The sequence below is a fragment of the Temnothorax americanus genome, unplaced genomic scaffold, assembly GCF_048541705.1.
Source record: "Temnothorax americanus isolate GAGA-0224 unplaced genomic scaffold, ASM4854170v1 Scaffold31, whole genome shotgun sequence".
Taxonomy (NCBI): domain Eukaryota; kingdom Metazoa; phylum Arthropoda; class Insecta; order Hymenoptera; family Formicidae; genus Temnothorax; species Temnothorax americanus.
Window position 1 is genome coordinate 363,753 of NW_027509453.1, and position 23,182 is coordinate 386,934.

Consider the following 23,182-nt stretch of genomic DNA (forward strand, 5'->3'; position numbering starts at 1 on the left):
TCATTTCGTTTGCAACACGTAGAAAATTATCCATCATTGGCACGGTTAAGAAGACTTTAGTGTCTTAATTAAACCTCACGATTTAATTATATGTCAGATAATTGACTTAATCCAGAATAATTATTTTTGACTATAGAAGATATGTGAGAAAAAGGATCTCGAAAATTTATAATTTTATTTTATTTTAATCTCCTGAAAGAACTGTGTGTGTTTATGTAATTTTTGTTTTAAATTAAGTTTCTGCTGCAGTATTGATCGAATGGTTGTTGAAATTGTTTAATGGGATCGTATTTTCCCTAACATCTGCGCTGTATATCAGCTTTCGAAACGTAAGAACAGAGCGTGATCGCTGTTTAAGGTCTTCTTTATGTAACCATGACCCATTACTTCCATGCTGGGGGCACGTGAACCATATGGTTCGTGTGATCGATCATGCACGTGTTGACGATCAAGCTATCAAATTCCGCGAAACTTAAACTTTGCACGCGCGAGCAGTTCCTCCGTCATACTTGAATGGCTTCGTGGGAAACGAATTGTACATTACGCCTTTATCACGCCTTCGTGACGCTTTTTTTTTTTAGCTTCATGTCGTTTCAGTTAGAATAAATTCCGCGAAAATATTAATTGCACGTACCAAGAACACTTTGAAAATAAAATTAATTTTGTGACAAAGCTATTTAAAGATATGTTAAAATTATATCATGATAATAATTTGCAAAATATTATGAATATATATGTAATAAGATATTATATTTATTATACGATTTATTAATTTTTGGAAGCTATTTATTTCATGAACTTCTTTATTTCTGTAAAATGTGATTTGAGCGATAGAAAGAAAGAGAGAGAGAGAAAAAGAATATCCGTAAAATGTATAATACTAAATTAATGAAACAAGCATATACTAATCGCGCTATTTTATACCACAATAATAATGCATTGGTATATATACATATATTCCATCAGAAATACAAAAATGAAAAAGAGCCATTGCACAGCAGCAGGCTACATGTGTCAATTATAATGCCTAATTATAAGATCAATTTGTGAAAATTAAATTAATTTGCGGTGCTAGGATAAAGTAAAAATTACCGTTTCGCTCGCAGACTCGAAAACGAGAACGTTTCGCGAAAATCGTAATTTGCATAAACTGCATTCGCATAATTTACGAACTCGTTCGAAGTGTTCGAGCATTGTTCATTGTGTGACAAGCTGATGCACCTGCGGTTTTACGATTGTAAAAGCGGAAGAACTCCCCCACGTGCATGCTTCACCTGTGCTTTTCTGCTCTCGGACGTGCGCGGGGCGTGATAAAAGAACAATGAAATGTATGTCAGAAATGGCATTTATCAGCATAAAGATCGACTGCGTGAATATAGACGTTTAAAACGTTTTATGTAGTTTATGATGTAGATTGGTCAAATGATTAACATTATTGTAGAATAGAGCATGAATGGCAACATAGATATCGTAATTACATTTTTTTATAAAAATTAAATTATAACTAATTTGAATATTATTTTTTAATAAATTTAATTCAAACGATTTTTTGCCAGAAATGTTTTTTTACGTAGATAGATTTAGATTATATACATATATTTAAGAGATAATAGATTAGTATATATATATATATTTATGTATATATACAATTATACTTTATTTTGTATATTTTATATATAAAGTTTTTTGAAATTAGTTTTTTAATAATTCTTAATATTGTCATTACATTTTAAAATAGTATATATTATTTTAGAATGTGTGACAATATTGAGAATTATTAAAAAGCTAATTTCGAAAAACTTTTTATTAATAAACCGTATATGTATCATCAACATAAGATATATATATATAACGTTATGCAGATTTCACTGTAGTATCTTCTTCTGATAATACTGAATAATACTGCTCCTTTGATAAAAATATCCTCTGACTTATCCAACTCTTTTATATCTCTCGCAAGATGTCACTACAATATGGTTTCCTAATTTTTCAAGTTGGTCGTACGAGAGAAACTCCACCTTTGTATTTTTCATAATAATAAAAAAGAGAATTCCTCAAGTAAGAGTTTTGACACCGTCCACTATTTTCGGACTAATTATGATGCGCTTTCCAAAACATTCAAATCAATTTAATATCTATGCAGTTTATATAATAATAATAGAAACATGAATTTAATTCTAAGCAAATATTAAACTAGTGTGTTTATATGTATATTATTATTGTTATATAATAAATAAATTTGTAAAAAATAAATTTATATAAAATATAAATTCTAAAAAGCTAAAATAACAGATCTTATGACATTATAGACACATACACACACACACACTACACGTCCCTGGCAGGGGTGATTGAACCACACAATCACTTGGGTTTATATTGTTAGCAAACTCACGAGACCAGAGCTCGAATACTATAGACACTTACACATATATTTGCATTATACGCATTCACATTACATGTTTTTACAATAATTCTATAAACGCTTAAGAAAAGGTGGAAGCAACGTATGTACAACTTACTATACCGTACTAATCTGAAATAAAAAATAAGAATAATAAGAATAAAAACAATTTGATATAAATCGGGCAGTTACAATTCATTTCTATTGTTCTAAAAAAAATACGTATACGTATAACACATTTTATATTTATTATAAAATAAGTTTTTTAATAGAGGTTATTATTTTTTTCGGATTAAGGAAAAATACGATTTTGTCGTATTCTATGAAAATCATGATCCGCGAATATTGAGACTTCCATTTGAATTTGTTGTATCATCTAGAATCGATTTTAATATTAACTAATAACGCTACATAATTCGATTGTTACTAGCTAATTGTTCGATTCCCGAGACAATGGAAAGTCGATTGGTCCAATTGCATTATTATCTGACTGATCAGTATTTTCGACACATGGTATCGTCTCGAAAGTTTCCTTGGCTGGGTGAAAGTCGCCGTTTCATACAACAAAAAAAGATATCTGTTTTAACAACAAAGCTCCGGTTTTTAAAACATTAAATATTCTTATACTCTAAAAACTAATAAATAAAATACATAACAATATTACATGTATCATCCTTGTTACAGTTAATATTTAAAGATGCAACTTTTTATTATTATTAAATATTACTTACATAAAAATATATACAAGATCATATTTAAAGATAATATTGTAGCGTCTGTTAAGTGATTATATTTTTTAAATAATTTTTTAAGATTCTTACTGAATGACTTAGCGTTAGAAATGAAGTAGCTTTCTGAATAGTTGCGCAAAATTGCGAGATATCAAAGTTTCACGTTTTGCGCTGTAGAATTGCAAAACTATTTGCAATTGTGATGTATAGATACCAAAGTGGAGGACAGCACCCACTACTACTGATAAATTTATCATTCGCGTCTATTTACAACGGAATCAATAATCGATGCCTTAGGTGCACCTCGCGTGTATAGACGTAATCATGTACCCGCATTGCGGAAACGTGACTCTAAGGTGTTTTTCATTGTCTCGTCTATTCAATTTTCAATTTTCATATCGGACGTTTCATGCAAATATCGACTGTCCTTAAGAACTGCTCGTAAGGACAAAGCTAAAAATATTTTTAATAATCTTTACTTGAAAGATTGAAAAAGCACTTAAGGTAAAGGTACCAATACCCGGACATGTACCTATATCCGGACACCTTTATTATTTATAAGTATAAACCAAATTAAAATCAAAGATAAAAGTATTTTTTCTTGTAGTTTGAAACTTTAATTATAATATCCAAACGTTTATTTTCATAAATTTATATTTTTTTAAAGGTATCCAGACACAGATACGTGTCCAGGTATTGGTACATTTCCTATGCTTAAGTGTCCGGGTATTGGTACCTTTTTACCTTAGCTGCGAATGACATTCAACAAGCATCATCGGGATATTTGTAAGAGAGGCAGGTAAAATTTTAAGTGAATAATCAATTAATGCTTTTTTCAGTGTAATTTTCTCCGAGTATTTCGAAAAGGAAAGAAAAATAACTGTACACTGAGAGAAATAACTATTTTTTTTTTTAAATTTTGTTGATTTAATAAAACCGGGAGATTGTATGTTGCCAAGCAGATGATATTGGCTTAACAAAATATTTGTACAAAATATTTTGTTCTTTTTGTTTTTTTTTTACTTTTGTTTGTTGAATATTGATTTGTTCTTTTTAATTAAATATTTTATACTATCAATTAATACATAATATAACATTAACTAAATATTTTTTTAAATAAATTTACTATTTTTAAAAACGTTAATGTTCTTGGTTCAACAAAATTATTTTATTGAGTTAACAAAATTGATCATTAACTAAAAAAAAAAAGATTTTGTATGATACCATTTTCAGAATTCAATTATTTCATTTTGTTCAAATAATAGACGTGTACTTAATTCAATAAAATAAATAATTGGATCAATAAATTGAAAAATCAACAAAATTGTTTTGTTGATTCTACAATATTTTTCCCTCAGTGTACCAATATTAATACATAATCTTTAAACATATACGTATTACATAATTGAAGGGATTGCATAAATTATTATTGACATAAAACGATTTAAGTATATAAGTATCTGAAAGTACAATGGTCATTATCGTTAATAAGTTATGCATAATTGCCAGTCACGCTTTAATAAAAAATGTTTTTCTTCGTTATCATAGCAAGTTATATATATAGTCTGTGAACACGTTTAAATAATTAAATATTTTGGACTTTGTATTCCCTCTTTTTCTCTTCTCTTTTCTCTTTCTCTGTTAATCTCTTTTTTGTGACCTGGCGAACGTGTAATACGACTTGAATCCATGCACATGTTATTAACTGGACGTTGCTGATTGCAAAGCAACAGATAAACAATATATGCCGTATATACATATCCGTCTTTAAGATTATGATCGGGACGACCGAGAGGGTCACTATTTCCGTGCCAGTCATGAATACACACATGTACACATATATTTGAATAAATATATATATATGTAAACACATATTTATAATATATATGTACAATATGTATACACTGTAAAAAAATTTAATGTCAATGAAAGTACACTCTAAATTTTGTGTTAAAATAACTCATTCATCGTGTTATGTTTTACATTTAGAAATGTTATATCGACTAAAAAATTTCGATATAACATTTCTAAATGTAAAAAATAACGCACGATCAATGAGTTATTTTAACACAAAATTTAGAGTGGACTTTCATTGACATTAAATTTTTTACTGTGTACATATAAATATATAATATGTACATATTTATAATATTTATGTATATACCTCGCTCTTACATATATTTTTATACATACGCATGTATAAAATAACCCATTCCTGTTTATTATTCATCGAACGCGTATTCTGATGTTATACAAATATCTCGATTTATTGAATTGCATTGAAAATATATTATTTACATTCGATATGATGTTTGGCAATGGAAAATTGGGACGTTTGCACTTGCGATATGCAATTCGCTTGTTTTTAACTGCAATATGTTTGGCATGCGGGATGGAAAATAATCTAGTAATAATTAATAATTATAACTCTTTGTCAGCAATTTGGGTCTTTTAAGATATTCCTTTCATGACACCAAAGTCTTAAGAATTAACTGATTTTTTGGTACGAGAAAGTTAAAATGCATATTTTTACGCCAGAAAGAAAATTAAACCACATTACCGAACATATAAAGAAGAATTATGACTTTGAAAATTCGATATTTTATATGTGACGTTATCGAAAAAGTCTATTTTCCACATTTCAATGTAATAATTTGTTTATCAAATATCTTAAGACATTAAATATTAACTGCGCTACATATTCGCTAAACTCTACACTGAGAAAAAAATGTTCTTCCTTTTAGTAAATATTAGTTTGCATACAACTGTGACTGCATTTACTAAAATAAAGAAAATTTTCCTTTTTATTAGTATATTTTTTTCTCAATAAATTGAATAAATACACATATATTAATAAAAAGGAAAATTTTCTTTATTTAAGTAAATGGAGTCACAGTTGTTTGCAAACTAATATTTACTAAAATGCAGAAAATACAGAGTCACCGAATATTTAAACAAAATATTTATGTTAAAAGTTGACTTGAAATGTGGTTTATATAATAGGTAGATGAATATTTTTAATGGCGACTTTCAAGGAATTATTTGGCAACGCTGCAAGCTGTGCGCTCATGTCACACTTCAGTTCATCACGTACGGTTTATTTTATTATCAACTTTACATTTTACAATCGGCGCCCTGAAAAGCGCAGCGTTGCCATATTGTTCTGACAGTAAAATTTACCGAAAAATGAAAAATTTCTAAATACGCACATAATATTTTCACTTTTTTCTTATAATTAAACATAATAATCAATTATAACTTGATTTTATATAAGTTTAATGCAATATACAAGAGTTTGCTGAGGCCCTGCTTAAGCGCCTACAAAATACGCTCCTCTGTGAAAGGAATACCTTAAGGTGATCCTAAAGCTGTCTGTAATACCTACACTCGTTTTTAACAATATTTGTTTTGTATAAAAATTCTACAACTTGATGTTACAAAATGAGGGTGCATGTCCATTCAGTAGACATCAAGGAATATCATATACCGTTTGTAGAATTAGGCTGAGACTCCAAACAAAAAAGTTAAGCGAAAAGTACGATAATGTACGTACATTACGTTCACGTAATCGTATACTTTTCGCTTAACTTTTTTGTTTGAAGTCTCAGCCTAATTCTACAAACGCGGTATGATATTTCTTGATGTCTATTGAATGGACCTGCACCCTCATTTTGTAACATCAAGTTGTAGAATTTTTATACGAAGCAAATATTGTTAAAAACGAGTGTAGGTATTACAGACAGCTTTAGGATCACCTTAAGACCTAAGCGAAATTTCTTTCTTGAATTTCCTAAAAAAAAAAGTTTATAATAGAGGGGTTTTGCTGCCGCCGCCGTCGTGGCACTGGTCAATGTGTGTTCGAGCAACGACCAGGCAAAATTAAGTCTGCAAACTCAGAAATTTTTTGAATTTTTTGAATTTTTTGAAAGCCTAGAATATATAAAGCTTAAAACATAAAAATAATATAGAACTTAATCAATAGGGGTATTCAAATAAGTTAAAGTTTAACGGTTTGACAGGTTATGTCGGGTTAAAGTCGAGTAAAAAGTTAATTAATTAACTTTGGGCGCGCTACTCTTTAAGGTTATGCAAAATACATAAGTGACTCATTAACCTATCGCGTTAATTTTTGGGTTAAAAGTTTAAAAATTAACTTTTTACCCGACTTTAACCCGACATAACCTGTCAAACCGTTGAACTTTAACTTATTTGAATACCCCATGTAAAAGACTGTGATGCGACCAAAGATTGGTTTAAGGATTTAGGTATAAGAATTATAAAGAAATAATTGATAGGATATGGAATGATGAGATGGATAGTACAAAATATAGGACTGAGGGAGCTCTGAAAGGAGAAAGAGATAATAAAGGAAAGGAGAGTAAGACAGAGATAAGATTAAGTCTAAAATAGCCTTAAAGGAATGAATGAGAGAGCGGAATGTATGTGCGTGCGGTAATATATAATTTTAAACCATGTCCACTTCTTGGCAAAAAAAAAAGCTGAAGTTATAAATAAATTATTATTATAGGATGGACTCAAAAGCCCCAGTTTGCTGACGGCGTTAGTAAAAAAATGATTGCTGACGAAGTAAAACGCGGTGCCAGAATTCAATATTAAAACTGAATATTTCTAAACTAAATTTAAGTCTGTAAAATGAAACGTTTGTTTGCAATAAAATTTGACTCAGGTAAAAACTAGTGAACATGAGATCCCCTTTATCTGTTTTCGAAACAGATGTTCACAAACTGTCTAAACATCTTCAACTTGATTTATATAGTTGTATTGTCTGTCGGTTTACTGTGTGCGCATCAAATACATTTTTCGCAAAACAAAAAGAAAAATATCTTGTAGTTTTATATAAGTAAAAAAATAATCTGAAAAAATAATTTTTTTAAAATAACAAATAATTTTTGAAAAATCAATATTTAATGTTTTGAAAAGTTAATATTTATTCTTAAAAATTACATTTATTAAGACATTTATCAGGATTGCAATTTTTCTCTCAGGTTTTTATTTATGTGTGTGTGTGGGTATAATATTGATTTCGCAAATATTTCCTATATATATTGCATATATTAAGTTGTAAATAGTATTTCATAAAATTTTTATCCATCACGAATTATAAATGGTGCAAAATGGACTTCCTGTTTCTTTATTTATAATTTTAATTACACTGTCCCTCGGCCAGCAAAAATCATTTACATATTGTTGATTGTCGCATTGTACCACATGAAACTATTCATCGAAAAATGCCACTTTTCTTCTCGCAGTGAGCGATTGATAAATTGATTAAAAGCAAGATGCGCTTGTTATTAAAGCGTTTCCGCGCAAAACATTACGCTTGTTCGCAATGATAAACGACATGTATAAGCGATATCGTTAATCATTCGTGATCATAGTACCGGGGCATATTTCGTGACGTGCGTATATGCTAATACTTCGCGTAGAATCACATGCGGATATCCTTAATTTCCGTGAACCTTTAAAATAAAATGAATAATTTTTCTATGTATTGCTAATTTAGAAGGCTTAGTTCTTGAACAAATTTCAAAAATAGCATGTGTTTGAGAAAATCTTACAGGTATGGAGAAAATCTTACAAAAATGACCTGCTCATCAGTCCTTTCCACCTCTCCGTTTTCTCTGCATTGTTCCTGACAAAGACACACTGCTTAAAAAATTTCTTTTACCTATACCTTCGAAGGATTAGGGACTAGGGATGCTACATCGGTATCAGTGTTCGTTCGACTGTCGCAGCGAATGGTGCACTTGAAATTTCAGTTTGGCGAGATTCAAGAATTAAAATCGTATTCTTGATCGTCCTTGTACTGAATTCTTTTACTTGCTTCAAATTGTGGATACGTATAAATAACAATAAAAAAATAGCTCAAAGAAATAGTGCAAAAAAAACTGTAAAAAATAACAATTATTGCAGTGTAGTGAGTGTTTTACGTCATATTGTTAAAAATAAGCTTCGACTATCAATCAAAGACATTGATAGAAACTTGACCAGCGAATAGTGCATTTGAATCTTCAGTTCGGTGAAATCCAAGAATTAGGATAATATTCTTGTGTGTGTTTTTACTAAACTCTTACTAACTTATTTCAAGTACTGAATACAAGTGAAATAGTGTGAGAAATAATAATTATGCTGCAGTACGGTGAATGCAATATAGTGTTACACTGCATCGTTAAAAAAAAGCTTAATTATCGGCTAGTAATGATTATTTATGAAAAATATGGAATTTAAAAAAAATATGGGAGGCTTACGTTTCTGTTTATCCTCTCCCGCATATGACGATTGGACGATTGGGTTAAGCGCACAGGCCAATGTAACAGCCCATATTCACCAATTTGCCTAAGTAGTATACATTCCGATTTGACGGCCAATGAAAATAAATGCAAAACAAGTAAAAGTTGTCCGAATAATCGGAATAATGAAATAATAGTAGCCAGGATTTCGGAAGAGTCCTGGCAAAATATAGTATAAGGAATTCCAAAATCAATAGAGTGGCATTACCAGCTAGGACTATTAAAATGCCGCGGCGCTGTTTGTTGAGCCCTCTTTTTATAGAATATGAAGAAGTGAAGAAAAGTGACTTGTTAAGATCATATCTGGCATCGAGAAGTTCAGGGGAGAGAAAACGTGCTACGCGAGGCGGACACATCAAAGATATATTCATCAATGTAGAGTCAAAGAATATACCAGAATGGACAGCACAGAATCAAAAAAATGCCACGGCAGGCGAATCTTTTACGTCAGAGCCCGCACCGAGATCTTTATGGAAGAGAGAAAATCCTACGCGGAGCGAACATTCTAAGTGGAAATGCGTATCATCCGTCGATCCGTTAATATTGGGAGATCGTACTTTGGAACTTTTGTCCAAGGATGAAAGTACGGAAAGTACCATGAGCGTAAAACCTTCGATATTAGGACCACGTGCTTTGGAACTTTTGTCCAGGAATGAAAATTCCACGGGTGACAAATTTTCAATATTAGGACCGTCTGCTTTGGAACTCATGTCCAGAAGTGAAAGTTACAGACCTTTAACATCAGGGCTGAAATTTACGTCAAATTTTTGTGTCGAGAAAATAATGGCTCGAGAGACGCATGTGAGCGACGACGATTCCGATGATTGTTCTATCATAGACCTGGAGCGATGTACGTCGTTTGAAAATCGGTCCAATTCCAGAATCGTGAAATATGAGACTCAGAAGAATGTCTCTAGGAATGATAATTCTTCTTCGGTAAGAGAAACACCAATTTAATTTAATATTATTTTACGAACTTTTTATTTGCATCTATACATTTATGCCATTTTATATTTATATTTAATATAAATATCGTTCGCGTGTGGTTGATCGTAGTATGACGACGATGAAGAAGAAGGAATGTATGATTGGATAAAACTCGTAGAGAGTCGCATGATACTATGAGTCTCCACAAGTATATATGCCCGCCTTGCTCTTGTTGTCGATTGGGGCAATGAATATTACTGTTGAATTTGTTTATATATTTAAGTCGGCGCGGCCGGGCGCTCGCGAAAAAGCGCGTTTTTACCTGAGCGCGGTTAATTATTGCCATTTTAGTAGGGGCACACCATCATATAATATACCTATATAATATAATAATAAGTCTCATATAAAAATCAGAAAAATCTAGATTCGAAAATATTCCAACGGGCCGTTATGACAAACAAGGGGTGATAGCAAACAAATAAGCATACGATTTACGTATATGTAATCAGAGTTTGATGAAAAATATTCTTATTTTGTATAAACCGACAATCACGCATTCGTTACGTGCGCACGCGACTGCCGAGAAATTAATCGACATAAGCTGCGGTCCACTTGACGCTACAAATGTTTCGAAGCATTCTTCTTCTCTTTTCTTTCAATATGAAGAAAGAAGGAGAAAAAGAACGCTCCAAAGCATTTGTATAGCGTCAAGTGGACCGCAGCCATAGAGAAGGAAAAAGTGACGCGATTCGAAAGCCGCATAATGTAAAAATACAATACTCGCGAGGAAACAGATAAATGACTTCCCGTCTTATGAAGCGCGGAAACCTCGACAATCGTCAAGGCAAAAAGTATAAAAAATATATGAGTATATTTATTATATAAAGAAAAGTTAGGAGAACGAGAACGAGGTGGACTAATTCGGCCACCTCTATCCTAATGACGCACTAACGGATAATATAGAAATATAATCCGGTCGAGAAGAGGTGGAGTGACGGAGCGAAGGAGAAACGGTCTCGAGAGAGAGAGAGAGAGGACCGTTGACACGTGTGATCACAAGGGTGGGGGGAGGGGCCGATAAAAGGAAACGATAACAAAAATTTGTATAGAGGGTCGAGGCCAAGAAGCAATATTTAGACTAACGAATACAACGACGAAAAAAATAAAGACGAAAAGAAACACGTTTACCTAACAAACACATTCTTATTCGTCTGTTTTTTTATTGTTGATTCTTTTATTGCTCTGTCGTTGGAATCGACATTTGTCGAGTGCGAAAAAAAGCTTCTCTTTTTATCCATTCTAATTCTTTTTTTCTCTGCATGATTTTTCAAAGTATACGCTACACTCTTTTGGCGAAGCTCTTTTCTCAGTGAACGGTCCAGGGCCATTCGAGAAGTAAACCTTCGAGTAAAACAACTTTCAGAGCCCGCAGTAATGTACTTTCACATTTGCGAGACCCAAGGCATTGAATCGCTGGAAACTCGTTTCGTATTACGAGAAAGGGAAAGGGGGGGGAAAGAGAAAGAGAGAAGGGAAGAGAAAGGAGACGAAGAGCAAACGGAATGAGGATCGAGAGGAAGAAATATAGTGGGATAGGAAAGTAGGAACAGAGGAGGAGAGGAAGTGTTTTGGGTTGACCGTGTTTTTCGTGCATCGCAACGATATGTAGATTTCCCGTTGAGAATACCGAGAGTACCGAAAACAAATCGCCTAGATTATCCGCGCCGAACATAGCGCGAGATAGCGACGATTCTCCTCCGGACGAATGCCGTTTCACACCGAATCGAGGATTTGCCGGATTTACGAGCGAAATCGCACTATTTCGTGCCCGATCTTCCTCGGTTGATACCGACGCCGCGCTACTAGCAGTACATATACTAGCTGTTGCATGCCGCAACTACTGTTATAATTTTTTTTAAGATTATTAATATTCTCTTTCTCTAACAAAAAGTCTTTACAAAAGAAAAAAGTAAAACGACGTGACAAAATCGTGAGAGGAAACAGTTAAAAGTTTTATGGCTATTAATTGATTGTTGTTACAAAAAGAGTGTTCGCAGTATTTTACAAATGTGCTGAATTAATCACAAGTGTCATTTTTATAAATATATCCTTTTATTTCAATGCTACAAGAATTTTACATTTTTGTATGTACCTAATGCTGATGCAAGCACTCGATACTAAAAGTATTGTACTAAATATTGGAACTTCTCTCCAGATAAACTTAGTAGTACCGTGTTGTGATGACATGATAAATATAGCCATAATGAACATATAGTGACATTTTTTATGTACTTGACATCGCCGTATCACTTGAGTCTCGGAATTTCTTCAGATGATTCACTAACAAACAATATCTTATGATATCATATCAGGACACGTCGCGTCGTGTTATTTGGATATGATTATTTTAATAAAAATTAACAAAGAATCGCCTTGCTTAAAGCGAAGATCTGCATTCAGGTTCGGTTCTCGTCAGTTGCTCGTAACGAAAGAATCTTCGACTCAACATATTATAATACATGATAGTCTCGCTTGTCTATCATCGTCCGAATAAAGCCTGGTCAAGAGGCAATGTTTTACCCTTCTCGATACTTAAAAATATTACGATGCATCTCACTCGTAACTCGTAACAGAGCTCGCTACGTTCCTGGCCGCACTTTGGGAACGACGCGACGGCCGCTGAACGGCGACCGCCAGCGAACTTCGATATTTAGAGAGCGATCTGTATTCAACGTCCTCGCGTATACAGGACACCGGGTACGGTGACCTAGTGACACGCGGAAAATCTTAGCGTCGCGTCGCGCCGCACCACGTAATTATCACTGGCCGAGCATCAGAATAGGGAATTTGCGTGATTTTTTTTAAAAATTGCATTAAATAATTTGTATGTTCTTTTAATTGTCTTTTTTTTCGTAATTTTTTAACGCAAAATAACCGAGAAAATAAATAATAAAATATTGCATTATTTGAAATGCCGAAAACGGTCCGGAAACGACCGAGTCTCTTCCCGAACGCCGTGTGACGTCACACCGCAGTAAAGTAATACTTTTAACCATTGAAACAATCATTTATTTTAAAAAATGAGTAAAGCAAAGACACACATAAAACGTGTTTTGTACCTTTATGTAAAAATACTGTTATTAGAACACCAGGTGAACTGTTTTTTTTTATGTACCTCAAGATAAAAACGTGAGAATACAAATAGAATCTTCCCGTTTGACGCTGACATAACCTATAACTCGCTGAGATAGAAAGAGAAGGGAGTATACTCGTGTGCACTCGGGTGACGTTTCCAAACGCAGCCTAGCAGACGGAGAGTTGAGACTATTGCAATGTGACGTCATGCACTTGTCAGCCAATCAAAATTGTTTTCTCATACAGCACAGAAAATTTCAAATATTATTAAAATTTAATTTCATTTTTGAATACCCATTTATTGATTAAAATTGAAAATTTTGTTGTAAATAAATTTATAATAATGTATTACAAACAAAAAAAAATGTAATATTTTTTTCATGCAAATTCCCTATTGTCTTGTGATTGAAAAGTTGCAAAGGCGGACGCGCGCGCCGATGAGTTTGTGGGCTAACTTGGACGACGATCGAAGGAGAGAAAGATCGAGAGAGATGAACGGCATCTCCTTTGGCATAACGCTTTTTTTTTAGCTGAAAGAAATCCGCGTAACTAATATCGACAGTCATGCTCTTGATGTCGATATTAGGTCTCGACTCCGCAGGCAAAAATACTCACGCGTTCTGACATACGTTTGAAATGTATCATTAAATGTAAGTATCGCGCGCTTTTTGTAAACATATTGACTTGCCTCTTGCGCGACAGAATCTTACGACGATAAAATACAGACACGAGAGATAGCGATATCTCGGAGCGCGATTAAATATGCATTGATCGATGCAAATAGCGCCCGAAATGCAATTTTCTTCGAATGTAAGAGATTTCTGCGTACCGACGAACAGTAATGTCCTACGATGAAAGTTTCAACTTTCTGAGGAATTCCATTATATATAATTTCTTAAAAATCGACAATAGGTCCGAAAATAAAAGAAGATGAATGGCCGAAAATAAAGTAAAAATGAAAGTTTTTCAGCTCTGATTTTATGACATGCAGATATTCGACGAAACTTTGTCGCATTTAACTTTACTTTTTAACTATTAAAAGCGACAATAGCCAGGTGCTATAGTGACTATAATGACTATGCATATTTGTGCCTTATGAAAATTTGACTTCAAACGTTGCCGTCGACAACGTACTGATTCAAAGTCCATTCGTATATCCATTGCAGTAATGTTTGTTTAAAAAAAAAAAAATTTTTTTCCATAAAAATGCAATGTGAGCAAGGATGACTGGGAAATACAAGAATAGCTATAGCCTCATTTATCTTAAAAGTACGTTGTAATTAATATTATAGTATATATATATATATATAATCCGATTCTCTCCAGTTTTGACACAAAAACTTTCGGATTAGGGTAGGGTTCGTAGAAAGTCTCTTTGTTCAGATATTTCCAGGAAACACTGGGAGAAACGAAGGAAAAGGTTTTAAGGTTTACAGCGTTTAGGTTATTATATTATTTCTATATCCATTCCGCGTATAGCAAAAAAGAAAAATAGCATTCTCGTTATTTTTACCTGTGTCGAAATTTTTAAAATTTGACTTTAGATTCTTCGTCAGTTTCTCCATTAGTGATGGCCGTTTAGTCAACGTCAGGTAACAAATTTGATTCAGGAATCGTCGTCGTCGTCGTGGCTGAGATACAACTATTGCGGATTATTGTTAAAGATGGGGCTCGCGGTTTATCGCCTAAAATTATTCGCGGGCGGGATCGGAGAGTCCCCGCACTCGCACGGTTTCGGCGTGCACAGAATTAGAAGTATTTCGCGCGGGCTGTCTTTATATTGGCACTGACACGCCGCGTGCTCTCGAAGATCCGGTTTCACTTGGCTCGCAGGCGGGAAAGATATTCCGCGACGCGGGTGCGAAGCCGATTCGAGATTTCTTATTATATTGTCACTTCTCACGGCGCGTAACGTGGCGGCAAGTTATACGCGGGCGTATATAACGAGATATGAAATTACGCCAGTACCGAAAAGATAATCTCGGATAAGCTAGAAAAAGTCCCTGAGCCACTCGAAAGTCAAACCGATCAATCAAATTTCTTTTTCCAACGTGCTTTTTCTAAATTTATTAATTTTAATACCAAAGCATGCGATTTACAATTTCATTAGTGTTTTCTGCTTTTTATTTAATGGTCGATCTCACAGAGTACGTTAGGGTTTAGCTATACACATACTTGCCGAGCAAAAGAATCGTTGATTGTGCGGGGAAGAGAGTAATAAGAACAGTTAGGTATCCTTTATCGCTGTCCTGTATATGCTTTCAAAAGATACGGATCCTGATAGGGCTTTATGTTTCTTGAGCTAAGAATCTAAGAAGAAAAGAGGAGGAGTCTCATAAGCCTGCTACAAACACTGGGCTGGAATTGACTTACAAGTTTCGAAAACCAGCGGAGTCACAGAGCAAACATGGTTAAAATTTTATTCGAACAATAGATAACAAATAGAAGAGTCAAAGCATAATTCATTCGTAAATGACAAGTAAATTCTTTTTCGGTTAGCAATTTAATCGATTAAACAATAATTTAAATAAATTTTTATCTAAATAATTATTTGAGAGAAAGAGAGAGAGAATAATATATAAATACTTGTTACCTATTTATATGGATAATATCACCGTACCGAATAACATTATATGTTATAATATTGTCATATTAAAAGATATTGTCAAATAATATAATAAATCAAACGAATGACGATTATTTATATATTATCTACTAATAGTAATATCTATTAATAAAGTTATTGCAATTTTTGTCAGAAATGTTTTCTTTTCAAAACATATTAGAAAATATGTTTGACAAAAAAAGCAAAGCAAATTCAATATATAATCGTCAGAAAATTAAATCACATACTTATATTAATGCTCATAAAGGATCTTTTCATGCAATTAACACGCGCGCGAGAATAACGAATAATATAGAATAAATAATACAAATAAAATTGTAATAAAATATATAAAATTGCAATAAAATAACGAACTAAATAAAATTTTATTAGAATAATGCCATCTCTATCACAGAGAAATTTCTAGGAGCTGACGTTAGGGACTGACTTATTGTCAGAGTTTTACCCGCCATATAGCTAATTACTGTTACTATTGTTACTAACGGTGCCGATCGATTTTCTTCTGAGAAGTTCGTATAAGATACATCGATTGTATTATAATTGTATAGAAATGAAACACTAATAATTCCAAGAATTAATTTTCATTCCGTACAATGATGGACAATATGTAACAAACGAATATTATAGATATATTTTCACACGACATATTTATTATTTTTTCTATGCACGTTTAATATATGTGGCTTTTCATGCAAGATCTAGATATTGTATATTTATTTATTTATTTATTGCCATCTCGTTGGCTTCTCTTTTTATGAGTATCGAGGCAAATGGAATCTTTTCGACTCGTGTCGATCGATTGCTTCTGTTCAATTTAGTATTACACGCTAAATCGCGCGAAGGCTGTTTTTAAATATACCGTACGTCGCGCAGCAAGAAAAAAGTTTTTCACGAAAGAACTCCCGGGAGAATTAACGTCATATACATTATTATATAAATCACGTCGCTAGAGCGGGGATAAAAACCGTATGTCCGTTATATTTAGCCGAACATATTTGCACCCGACTCTCGAAGAGACCAAGAGACACGCTTGCTCGTCGGCACGTTTTATATTGTTTAAACCCAGTTTTTAAATCGCGATCGAGTCTGACGCAATCGCGTGAAAGTGCTTAGGCGCACGCTTGAAATTTTACTCGTCCTCGCTCCGGTCTCACAAGCGCGATTATAAATCGCCGCTCCGGCCCCCTGGCGTAGTATAGGCCTATTGTTTTCGTAAGTACTTTTTCGTATGAGAATCAGCTCGACACGGCCGCGGCGCGGGCGCGGGCGCGTCGCGGTACGGCGCGGCACGGCGCGGCGCGCGGCGCGAAAGGAGAATGGAAACCACCGACGGTGGAAAAACTGTTACGCTCGTGCTCTATATAGCGACGTCGAAGCCAGCATTGCGAAAACTCGACACACAACGTTGATGAGCGAACCGTGAAAACGCAGAGTTTTAAATTATCTATATTTTCCGAGAGGAGTAACGCCCGGTAAATTTCGAATCGACGTACGCTTTTCTCTCCCGCGAAACTTTGGAGTTTCCAAGAATCGAGCTGTCAAAATATCGCCGTTTTGTCACGTCCGCGCAATCTTGATGCGAGGTATACGCGTTTAGTTGTTTTTCAGAGTAGTCGAGGACGAGCTCCGTTCGACGGAAATATAGATCGAAAGATGTCGACGTGTTGAAAACGGAGAGCGGTGATAAAAGATAAGGCGTGGATTTTGACCGAATCGATAATAGATAATCCACGGATTTCTCTTTTGTTATATCCTTAAGCGTTTTTGTGACTGAGAGAACATATATATATATATATATATAAAGATGCGATAAATCGGAGATTACGAGATATAAAACATCTGAAAAATTTCTTACGCGTGGGCTCGAGAAATTCAACGAAAAAATTTCCGGATTCCCATTCAAATAAACAAGCTGTAAAATTAAAGTTATTTATCGCACGGGCATAAACGTATACGACTCGGTTATAAAAAGTCTTGTTTACGCGCGAGGCGAATTTCGGGCGGAAGTCATCAGTCTCGGATCGGCTCGCCGATCCGCGAACGGAGAGGGGAAATAAAATAGAAATCTACCGCGCGAGAGCGAAGAAAAGTCGCGGGTTTCCCCCGCGACTTTCGAATCGAGGAAATCCAATCGTCGCGAAATAGAGAACGCCCGGACGCGCGCGCGTCTGATTGCGAAACGCGATCGTTTTGCTGTCCTGCCGCAAAGAAGACGAGGCGAGTCGCGATCGCGCGGCTTTCGATAGAGGGGGTGCCGCGGACGCCCGCGGTTGATCCGGCACTGCCGGCGGATTCGCGCTTCGGGCGGCGACGGAAATTGCCGACTGCGTCCCGTCCCGTCGGTCCCGTCCCTTCACGCGGCAGTCAGTTGACGACTCCATGGCCTGATCCCCAGCTCCCAGGCTCCCAGCCCGATCGCGGTCGCCCGTCGCGGTAGTGCGACTAGTGCGTGGTGGAGCGCGATTTGCAACGGATTGTCAAGCAGTGGCGACTGCGTCGCGACGTATACTCGTATAATAAGCGGTAGGGGGACGAGAGGAAAACGCGAGAAAGAGCGGGCGCGCGCGCGCGCGCGTGTGTGTGTATGTGTGCGTATACGAAGGAAAGAAAGGGACTCAGAGGTTACGTCGGGACGAGATCGTACGCCGTCGGGGCCGATCGAGACAGCTCGCCGCGAAAATAGGACGACGTGGAGCGGCCTCGCGAACGTACGACGGCACCGCTCGCTGCGTGGAACGATGTACGTGACAGGGATGGAACGTGCGGAAAGGTGGCGAAAACCGTAAAGGTGGTGGCGCAGTGCCGTGCACGTCGGTGGCGATAGTAGGCCGTAGCGGCGGCGGCGGCAGCGGCGGGGGCGGCGACGACGACGGCGACGGCGACGGCGACGGCGGCGACGGCGAGGACGGGAACGGCAGTGGTGGTAAACGGTGACAGTGACGGTTGTGGCGCGGTGACGGCGCGGAAGCGCTCCGATGGTACTTCGGTGAGCGGCCGCGTGGCGGTAGAGGAGCGGAGGTACGCGACGCTGCGTGTTGCGTGCACGCCGGCCCGGCGGCGGCGGCAGTGGTGCTGTGCGCGCGTGTTGGTGCGACACGCGCTTGCTCGGCGGGGCCGCGTCTCGTCCTCGTCGCCGTCGTCGTCGTCTCGCTCCGTCCTACTGACCGCGCGTCGTCATCGGGCGGCGCGGTCGTCGTCGTCGTCGTCGGCTTCGTCGTCGTTTCTCGCTCGCACGCCCGCCCGCGACGAGCACGAGCCGCCCGACGGCAGCAGCGGCTCCTGTCCCCCACCGCAACGCGCCGCCGCCGTCGTCGTCGTCGTCGCCGTCGCTGTCGCTGTCGCTCCTCTCTCAGTCGCTCTCGCCGGGGGCCACCGCACCGAAGGCGTCCGCGCGACGAGCCAGACCAGCCGCTACGCAAGATGGCTGTATGTCGCTGACGGGAGGCCGACAAACCGGACAGGGGTACAGACAGCCCGCGGATAAGCGGAACATGCGGCTACGTGACCGTCGGGCCCGTCCCTGAAGAGAGAGACACTGGCCAAGAAGCGAGAGGTGAGCGAGGGAGTGTGTCCCTCTGTGTGTGTGTGTGTGTGTGTACGCCAATGTTTGCGCGCGAGTGAGTTTCTCTCCCGTTTCTCGCCCTCTCGCCGTCTGCCTTCTCGCACAAATGGATTTTCTTTTTACTTTTCGTGGGTCGCCCGTTTCCGTCGGCAGACAATTTTCCACGATCTATTCGTTCTCTCGCTCGCCCCGCTCCTTTTTCCGTCTCGTTCGCTTCTTCTTTTTTTTTCTTCTTGTCGGAGCCTACGCCGGAAAACGACCCTCGCCGAGTCGCGACAGTCTCTCGTCTCTCCTCGACGTGACAGGTCGAATAAACGGAATGAACGGAGTAAAACGTCCGTTCCTGGCCCCCTATATACGGGCGACGAGCGAGCGAGCCATACGTGGACTCTACCGAGCGGCGCGACGAGCAAAAATACACGGACACGTACACGTATTACGCACCCCGTCGCCGCGCATACGAAAAGTGTAAACAAGTTAAGAGTCTCTCCTCCTCGTCCTGGGTATCTTCTTCTTCAATGACGTCGGCCGCGCCGCTGCGCTGGTCTTCACAACTTGGCGATAACAACGTATCGCGCTTTCTCTTTCTCTCTCTCTCTCTGTCTTTCTCGCGCGAAGCTGTCCGTGCTTTCCTCCTCCCTCCCCCCTCTCTCTCTCTCTCTCTCCAGGGTCGAAAATTCGCTCATCATTGGGTATCTTCCACGACGACGTGGAATTACGACCGCGTACGTGCTCGTATCTCCGCGAGGTTCTCGCGCATCGATAACGAGACCTGTCCCGCTGTCTCTTCTCCTTTCTCCCTTATCCCCGTTACCATTTCTCTCGCATCCGCAAATACCCTGCTCGTCCCCTCTGGGGCCCCCGTTCTCGTCGCTCTATCTCTCTTTCTCTCTCTGCCCGGCGTACGACCGGTCTGCGTGGCTATGGCCAGCGGTCTATCAGTGTCCGCACTTTGTCGGGGTCCGCACTTTCCCCCGTACCAGGCTCCGTCCCGTCGATTGAATGGCTCCTACTGTGGCTCCCATTCTATATACGTGCGTGCCGTACAATCGCGGAATGGGAAACCGAGACCCTGGAAACATCTGTCGCGCGCGGTCGATCGGAGGCCGGACCTAACCTCCAAAACTCGCGAGACAGAGAGAGAGAGAGAGAGAGAGAGAGACCCATTATCGTCGCCGTCGCCGACGTGTGCGTCTTATTTTTGAATCGCCGTCCGCGAGCGGCCCGAAAAGCGTCGCGACGCGTTATAACTCACTTGGAACGGAGAACCGTCCGCGCGAACGATTTTTAAGCTGCGCATTCTCGCGACAAGTTTAGCTTCGTCGAAAGGAGTTTCTCGCTCTCATTGTCAGTCGTCTCCTCGGAATAAATCGACTCCCCGGGTCTCTCCGTTCTCCTGACGGCGCGCTTTCTCACGCCTCGTACCTCGCGCCGCTCGGAGGTACGCGAGAACGCGCGCGATAAACGGCGCGGCGAGGGGTGCGGAGCCACGAAAACGGCGCGTGTGGCTCCCGCGGAATGACCGGTGGGGCTCTCCCTCGTCGACGTCGATCGGTTCGACGTAATCTGGAAGAAATCGCGAGGGCGCGTCGCGGTGCCGAAATGGGCGTAACTGCGGTTAAGAAACTTATTCTGTCATTGGTATCGTGAATTATTCAGTTTTTGCCGCTGCCCTGCCTTCTCTCTCTCTCTCTCTCTCTCTCTTTCTCATTCATTCACTCGGAGATAATTATCAGAGATAAACGTGGGCTTTTACGGTTTCCCCTGCGTGAAAACGTATATATACGCGCGACGGAAGTGATTTCGAATACAGAACCTTTTCTCGGCGCGACATCGAATTTCAAATCGTTGCCGACGACGCCGTTCTCCATGCGCACGTCCCGCGCGTCCGCGCTCCTCCGCGCAACGCAGTTCCTTACACATAAATATTAACCGCGGATATCGACGGCGAGGCGCATGAATAACCCGATCGTGAATCGTGCAGCCGGAGCAGCGAGACTTATATGACTTTTTTTCCACGTAGATATGATTAGAGCCCGGCTTTAAAACGCGAGTCGTCGGCTGACGTATTCTCCTCCACCTTCGTCTTATATTCAATTTGCACCGCTGTATTCCGATCCGCGCGCGTAACCGATCGTTGCCTATAGCGCGTCGGGAGCATCGCGTGTAAAATCGCATAAACATACGTGTATCGCGAGCGTCCGGTATGGTATCACCTCGGTCGCGCGTTGCCGTCCTCCGCGGGGAAAATCCGATTACCGTGACGCTGTATACTTCGTCGTTTATAGGTGCGAATTCATGGGACGCTCGTTTCAGCGTATCGCGAGATCACGCGATTTCGAACTGACGCTAGCGTCAAGCAAAGAAAGCTGGATTTTCTCAGCTTTAAGCGTCAAAGCCAAAGCAGCGCGAAAACGTCGAAATTTTGACGCTGTTTTTCTTTTCATGAATTTCAATTGACGCCGGCGTCACGTGTGGTCATGCGACCTTCTTGCCGCTGAAAATGAGCGTTGAGCCGCGAGCGTCAGCATGAAAAGGCACCTTTACGCGTTCGCGTTTTTACGTTCGGTTAGGCCCGTCGAAACATCTGTCGCTCGCCGCCGCCGCCGGTCGGCGTATATAACCAGCCGCGTCGCGGTCACTTTCTGGATCGCGATTTTTCCTCTCGCCGGCCGTCACGCTATCGCTCGCGATTGCCGGCGGGCGCTCGGAACGTTGTCCTCGAGCCTCATCGTCGGGCCTCCACACACGTCCGTCGACGGTGGTTTGTTGAACCGAGCGTTGTATACGCGCGCACGTAAGCGACATGCACGTACAAACGCGCGTACGCCCGCACGAGCATCGAATTGGCGTGTCTGCGTATCCGGCTCCGAAGTTATAGTATCCTGGATAAAAATGTATCGAAACTCGCGCGATATGGATACATATATTCATATGTAACATTTATTCTCCTCACATGTATATGTACATACGTATGTACGCACCGAGGTATACGCACGTATGCGCGCTTATGTGTCTATACGCTCGAGATGGTTTCGTCATCGTCACGGGATAATCGAGAACGACCCTGCACTCTGCGATCGTCGGATGCTGGGCCGTGTGTATATATCGACGAGAAACCGCTCCACATATATCCCGACGTGTAACGCGTGTGTTGATTTTTGGGCACACCCCGTATATGCGCGCGGCTGGGTAGTTTCCATCGCGAGCACACACGGGCATTCAGTGCTCCGACCGTTCCGATGCGGGCATATCTCCCTGTACCTGGCCATTAGCATGGAGAGAGAGAGCCCCGTCGCCCGTCGTTTTCGGCGATGGCCATTGTCCTGGACGTAGTATAAACTCGGGGGTTTCGGGTCCAGTCTCCGTTGCTGCGCGCCGGAATGCGCTCGGGGATGAGTGCTCCCAGCCGAGCGCCGTAATTAGCAATTTTGCGAGGAGGCCAGGCCTGAATTCGGTAAGGGCTTATCGATTCGCTCGGCCGGC

The 23,182-nt window shown here is 39.1% G+C and overlaps 1 protein-coding gene across 8 annotated transcripts in view; it reads left to right on the forward strand.

Annotated features, from left to right (window-relative positions):
* The window catches only part of Hipk (Homeodomain interacting protein kinase), a 78,199-nt gene that overhangs the window by 22,412 nt on the left and 32,605 nt on the right, over positions 1 to 23,182 (forward strand). Inside the window, exon 1 of one of the 8 annotated variants that reach the window (XM_077412896.1) lies at positions 18,489 to 19,687. The exons of the other annotated variants lie outside the window; for them this stretch is intronic. The gene's annotated coding sequence lies outside the window, so the exon portion shown is untranslated. Of the gene's footprint in view, positions 1 to 18,488; positions 19,688 to 23,182 lie in introns of those variants that run through there. 8 annotated transcript variants of the gene reach the window in all.